Here is a 6,807-nt window from a genome sequence, read left to right as displayed (position 1 = left end):
GAAGAGGGTTGACATGTCCTGGGGTTGTTAACCAATGTCATAAAACAATATGTGTACTGACTGTTTAATGAGAAACTATTTGTTCTGTAAACCTTCACCTGAAGTACAATAAAAAATTAAAAAAATAAAAAAAAAACTCTATCAGGCAGTTCTACTCTGTCCTGTAGGGTCACTATGGGTTAGAATCAACTTAATGACAGAGGTTTTGGTTTGGTTGGAACTCTTTCCTAGATGGCTCAAGTGTTTTGCAATTGGCTGCTAACCTAAAAGTTGGCAGTTAGAACCCACCAGCCACTTCGTGAAAGAAAGTCCTGGTGAACTGCCTTCTTAAGGATTATAGCCAAGAAAACTCTATGAAGCACTTCTACCCTGTAACACATGAGGTCAACATGAGTTGGAATTGACTCACTGGCAAGAGGAACTCTTTTCTCTGGAAAGCTCCATTAACATTTTTTTTCATGGCTCCGAGTATAATGGGAAGAAAAAAATGCACTACAGCTCCATAGATGCCAGACATTTATCTACTCAGTCAACTTCAGTCAGTCCAGAGGGTAAAAATTAGGCCAGTAAGAGAGAAATGCTGCAGAATAAGATGAGGAAAATCAGGCTGAGTAGAAAACATAATTAGGATAGAGGAAGAGAAGAAATTAGGATTAAATGTGTTGTCATTAATGAGAGACATTAGTGCTAGCTCCAAATCCAGAGTCTTTAATTTTATAATGTATTTTACAACACATGAAATGACTCTGATTGAAAGATCTTTGAAAATCTTTCCTGTGATGGTTAAGGTTGTGTCTCAGCTTGGCTGGGCCATGATTCTCAGTGGTTTGCCCATTATAATGCAGTTTGGCAGCTATGTTGTGATGTAATTACCTCCATAATGAGATCTGATATAATGTAATCACGTCTATGATGGGATCTGCTATGAGCAGCCAATCAGTTGAAATGGAGTTTCCTTGGGGATGTGGCCTGCATCCAATATTTGTGGACATTTTGGCTTTTGCTCGCTTTGGACCCTGTATTTGACCTCCAGTTCTTGGGACTTGAGCTAGCAGTTTACCTCCTGATCTTGGGTTTGTCAGCCTTATAGCTAAGTGAGTCAGGAGAACCCTTCAACCTGACCCATGGACTTGAGACTTTCCAGCCTCTACAACCAGGCAAGCCATTTCCTTGATATAAATCTCTCTATATATACATACATATATGTATAAAAGAAACTCATTGCCGTCAAGTCAGTTCTGACTCATAGCAACCCTATAGGACAGAGTAGAAATGCCCTGTAGGGTTTCCAAGGAGCAGCTGGTGGATTTGAATTGCTGACCTTTTGTTTAGCAGCCAAGATCTTAACCATTGCTATGTATATATATATATATATATATATATATATATGCTTCACTGGTTTTGCTTCTCTAGAGAACCAAGCCTTTGACACTGCCTATGCCAACAACAATATCTACTATGTCCATTTTCTGGGTCTTTTTATAGCCAATAATAAATGTCAGTTTTTATTTTTCTTTGTAAGAGCTTCAAAATGCATGGGCTATAATAATAGGGAGAGCATATTTCATCCCTTTTAGGTATTTTGTAGTCCTCATGACCTTATTCTTTGTCCCTGCCTAAATATTTTCACTCAAATAAATGTTGACAGCACTTCATTTATTAAAACAGTAATTAAAAATTACTGTTTTCTTTGTAGACCTCTTATGTAGAATTGCTATTGTCCATTGTAATTCTATCCATTGCTTATCAGAGCACTCAATACTAACACTAGGTTAATGTATTACTTCTTTTACAAATCAACTATAGTGAACTATGTATCTGAATATTATAGCAAATAGTGTATGCTTCAAGATTATATAATAAATTCTTTAGGACAATAAGATTTTACTTAACACACATTGATAAATATATTGAAGTAATTGATATTTTCTTTCTAGGTATGAGAATTTACACCTGCCTCAAAGTTCAAAACTATCCAGATTACGCAATAATATATTTCAGGGGATGTTAACCACAAAGAGAAAGATAAATTATTCCTTAGCAAAAATGTTTTACTTGAGAGTAATTATCAGCTGACATCTTTCTCATGAAAATTTAAGAATAATATTTAGAAACGTTCCATACAAGTTTCTTCTAGGTATCATAGCCAGACAATATTAGCACTGCTCAGAAACCGTGATCCCATGTGTTCAAGTTTTATTTTATGAAGGAAAGCTAACAGATGGAGCTGCCACTTTGTCCTAACAGAGATTTTATAAATTTCACAAGAGCTAGACAGAAAATATAGACTGGAAAGATGCCTTTCTATACGCCCACTCAATGATAGTTCTAAAATGTCAAAGAAAAGAAGAAAAACAAGTCAAAAATGTTCACCTCTTCAAGCTCCATTTACCAAACCACAAGAACTGCTTTGTTTCTTTCGTCCTTGACTTTCATTATCCCTGTTTAGAAATTTAACCTGGACAGGCCAGGGACTACTCAACATTTTCAACATAACTTCTTGGCATATTCTCTCCTGTTTGTTTTTATGCCAACATTGAATAGCTAATGCTCTAACGGAGAAAAGTACATTTTTCTTTCTTTTGACTTATGTAAGTGATTGTTTAATGGTTTCAATTTTTATCTTAAAATTTTTAATAAAATTATTTGTATAGATTTAAGTGTCAATTTGAAAATTTATACCTTAAGTTAAGAGGTACATTCTTAAATGCTCTGCTTTTTGGGAATACAGTACAATAAATATCTTTACTGAAATCATGCCATACTTAGGATGCTCATGTACATAAAGAAAATTATAGAGCCAAACATTGTTAAATAACTATTCCCAAGTGGAAAAGTATATCATATAAGTCACTGCATGTGAAATACACATAAGTTGATACAAATGTAGATACCTTTAAAGGTAAAAATAAATATTACAAATATTGACATGACTAATTGGGTTGCTAAATAAATAAATATAAATAAAATTATAATCATCAACACATGTCTGGTTTCACTTCAATATAGTCTATTTTGCAATATAACTTTGCCATTTCATAACTAAATTCACAAACTCAGTGAAATAAAATGTTCAATTCATTAAGATAAAAATAAGAGTAAGTATCACAAGCCTGCTGATTATTTAAGATAAGAAATGACTGCAACTAACAATTTAAATCATAACAGTGCTTTAATAATAGAAGTTTCTCTCTCAATAAATACATTTTAAAGATAAGTGGTTTAGGGCTAGTATGGCAACTCCACTTCCACAAAAAATCTCTCCTTCCAGCTCAGGGCTCCCTATTCCTAGGGTGTGGCCTTTCTAAAGACCTAAGATAGTGATTTCTGAATTCCTTGCAGCAGGATAGAATAAGGGAAGAAGAAACTGTAATAGTTACAAAATGTTTAAGGAAAGCTGCCACATAAAACTTCTGCTTAAATCCCATTGACTAGAAATTAGTCATATGGCCTGATTTAGAGGCACACAGAGATTCAGAAATGCTATACTTATACTAGGAGTCTCTGGGTGGCCCAAATGGTTAGGCGCTGGATTTCTAATGAAAAGTTGATGGTTCAAACCTGCCCAAATGTGTCTCAGAAGACAGGCTTGGCAATTTGTTTCCAAAAGGTCACAGCATTCAAAACCCTTTGGAGCAGTTCTACTCTGCACACGTGGGATTACCAAGAATCAGAATCAACTAGGTGTCAACTAGCAACAACAAAAACAATAGCATACTTATACTGGGTGTCCATGGGCTTGGATACAATCCAGAGTTAATACTACAAGGGGCGAAAAAAATAACAACAGACATTGGGGACAAGTAAGAATCTGCTGGACACAATTTAAAATTAATACTTGGAGAATCTGCCATAAAACAGTTTTTCATATTTAAAATTTCAGAAATTATTAAGCTAATGCAAAATTTTATGCATATCACAATTAAGGATTTTTTTTACTCAGTTAAAAAATTTTGAAGTGGGAGGTGGGGCCATGATGGCGAAGTGGTCAGATAAGTTCATTGGGCTTCTTGGATGGTCAGTTTTTCATCGTTTCATGATATTGGGGAAGTTTTTGCCAGCAGATTTTCACCAATCTTCACTGTGTTTTCCCTTTTCTCCCCCTGTTCTGGAACTCCAATCACACCGCAATTTTGCTCTTAACTGTGTCCCACATAATTCTTAAGTTTTCTTCATTCTTTTCTCTGGGTTTTCCTCAAAGTGGCGTCCATGGATTTGTCTTCAATCTCGCTGATTCTGTCTTCCATTGTTTCAAATTTACTCCTAAAACCTTCCATTGCGTTGTCTATTTCTGAAATTTTGTTGTTTATCTTTTGGATGTCTAGTTGCTGCTTTTGTATGATTTCTAATTGTTTACTTATTTTGGTGTTTTGTTCTTGTATTATTTTCCTGAATTCTTCTATTACTTTGTCTGTGTTTTCCAAAATTTTGTCTATTTTTTTTCTTGGCTTTACCTGTGTTTTCCTTGATTCCTTTCTTAATCTCTTGGAGAGCCCTAAATATTAGCCTTTTGAATTCCATACCAGAAGGTCAGCTAATTCTTTATTTTGGTCACTTGCTCAAGCCATCTTTTTCTGTTTTTTTAATGTGTTGTGATATTGTCTGCTGTCTCTAAGACATTAAGGTATTATTTTCTTTATCAATTGTATGTTTGTTTGTTTCATCCTGCTTCTTTGTTTTGTTTTGATATATCAGGGTAGGTGGGCCAGGAGTGCTTTGCTGCTTGCTTGTCTGTGGGCACAATAGCTTTCACCGCCTTGTCTGGTTGGACAGGGCAGCAGCAGACAGCACAAGCCCGCTTTCCTATACACTGGTTTGGCAAGGTTGCTGAGGGTGGACTGGGTCTCCTGACTGTCTGCCTCCAGATGTTGGTTCAGTGGTGTGGAAGTGCTCGCAGCCTCTTGCCAGATAGGTGAGGGTGTTGGACGGGAACTGCTATGGTCTTGCTTTCCACCATTCAGCAGTTGGTCGAGTGGTAGGAGGGGAGGGGAAGTGCAGGCCTGGTGTGGTGGTGGGCTTGAGCCAGGTATACTCTAGCTGTGGGACAGCAAAGGCTGGCAGGAAGTGGATGGTGTATGGGGGGCTAGATTAGGAGAGAAAAGAAAAGAGAAAGAAAAAAAAATAAGGGTAGTTGGCAGGTGGGGATGGGGTGGACATGGGGCTTGGTGGAAAGTTGGTTAAGGTGGCATATGGGGCTAGGTGGGAGGTAGAAAGTAGCAGGTCGGCAGCTCTCTAGTTGCAGCAGTGAAACGTAGCTCAACAGTAAGAGCAGGAGGTGGCGTATGGGGCTAGGTGTGAGAGAGAAAGAAAAAGAAAAAAGAGAAAAAATAGCTTAGCAGGAGACGGTGGGGCAGAGTAGACCCAGGGTAACAGCAGGCTGGTAGTTCTCTAGCCAAATGGTGTTGCATGGCCCATGGGAGAGGGGTGAGGATAGCATATGGGACTAGGTAGGATGGAGAAAGAAAAGGAAGAAATGTGAAAAAGAAAAAAAGTAGCCTGGCAGGAGCTGGGAGGTGGGGGTGGAGTAGACTTGGCCTGGCGACAGGCCAGTAGCTCTCTAGCCAGAAGGCCTGGTGTGGCCTGTCAGGAAGGACTGTGGCGTGGAGGTGGCATATGAGGCAGAAGGGCAAAGAGTGGAAAAGCATGGTTCTCTGTCTTTTGTTGCGAGCTCCGTGAAGTGCCTTCCCATACTTCCTGTCCACAGTTGTTGCTGTCTATCCTCCAAGATGGCGATGCTATGTCATGTTAGTTGGCAGGGGACCTCCACCCTATATCTCTCCTTGTTCTCTGTTTTCCTTCAGTTTCTTCTTCCATTTGGTGTTTGAGCTAGTTCTTTATCCCTTCATTTGATGCTTAGGGTTCCTGGATTGACATTTGTATCTGTTTTACTTAGTTTTTTGAGTCTTTTCTGAAGAGGGACAGCATAATGTGTCTGTCTAGGGCACCATGTTGGCTCCGCCTCCTGAAATATCATTTAATTGCCATCAACTGTACTATTATCATGTGAATTTTAAAATGAAACAAATTGAGATATGAACTGCAATAACCCAAGGCCACCAGGTCAGCACTTACAGAGTTAATAAAGAAACAATTGCCAGTGAGGTGGCAATCATTCACAAGATGCAGATTTTGTTTGCTAATCTGAGTTTCAGGGGAAAAAATGAGAGCATGCACCACGTAAAAGCAATTTCAAGGTAACATACTTGGGCATTTATTCATGCAAATATATTCTGCATTGCTATGGCATGGAATGAAAAGTTTTGATGCCCTAGGCAAAGAGCTACTTTACTTATTATTTCCGGCATCTCTTCCACTGAACACCTATCAAAAAATTTGAGATAAATTTTGGATGAGCATGGGAGTTGTCAAACCTTGTTAAAAGTTCTTAAAACCTTGAAAACTGCATAAAGACCCCCAAATTAATAATTAAACTTTCCAGAAGTATATTTCTGAAAAAAAAATTAAAATGTAATGATTTCAAAAAATACCCCACTTGTAGTTAATTGAATTTGTGTGTGTGTGTGTGTGTGTGTGTGTGTGTGTGTGTGTGTGTGAGTGAATAAATGGGATTGTCAGATTGTCAAACTACCATCAAAGGAATTAGGTCTCAGTGTTAACAATGGGTGTTCTCATATTTTCACAGTCCTTGAATCCTAACCTTCGGTAGCAAAAGCAAGGATTTACTTTTCAGCTTTAGAAACTAAGAATATAAGAATAATATATATATATTTTTTATTGTACGTCAGGTGAAGGCTTACAGAACAAATAGTTTCTCATGAAACAGTAGTACACATACTGTTTTATGAC

Source organism: Trichechus manatus, unplaced genomic scaffold (assembly GCF_000243295.1).
Source record: "Trichechus manatus latirostris isolate Lorelei unplaced genomic scaffold, TriManLat1.0 scaffold00012, whole genome shotgun sequence".
Taxonomy (NCBI): Eukaryota; Metazoa; Chordata; class Mammalia; order Sirenia; family Trichechidae; genus Trichechus; species Trichechus manatus.
This window is presented reverse-complemented; position numbering follows the sequence as displayed.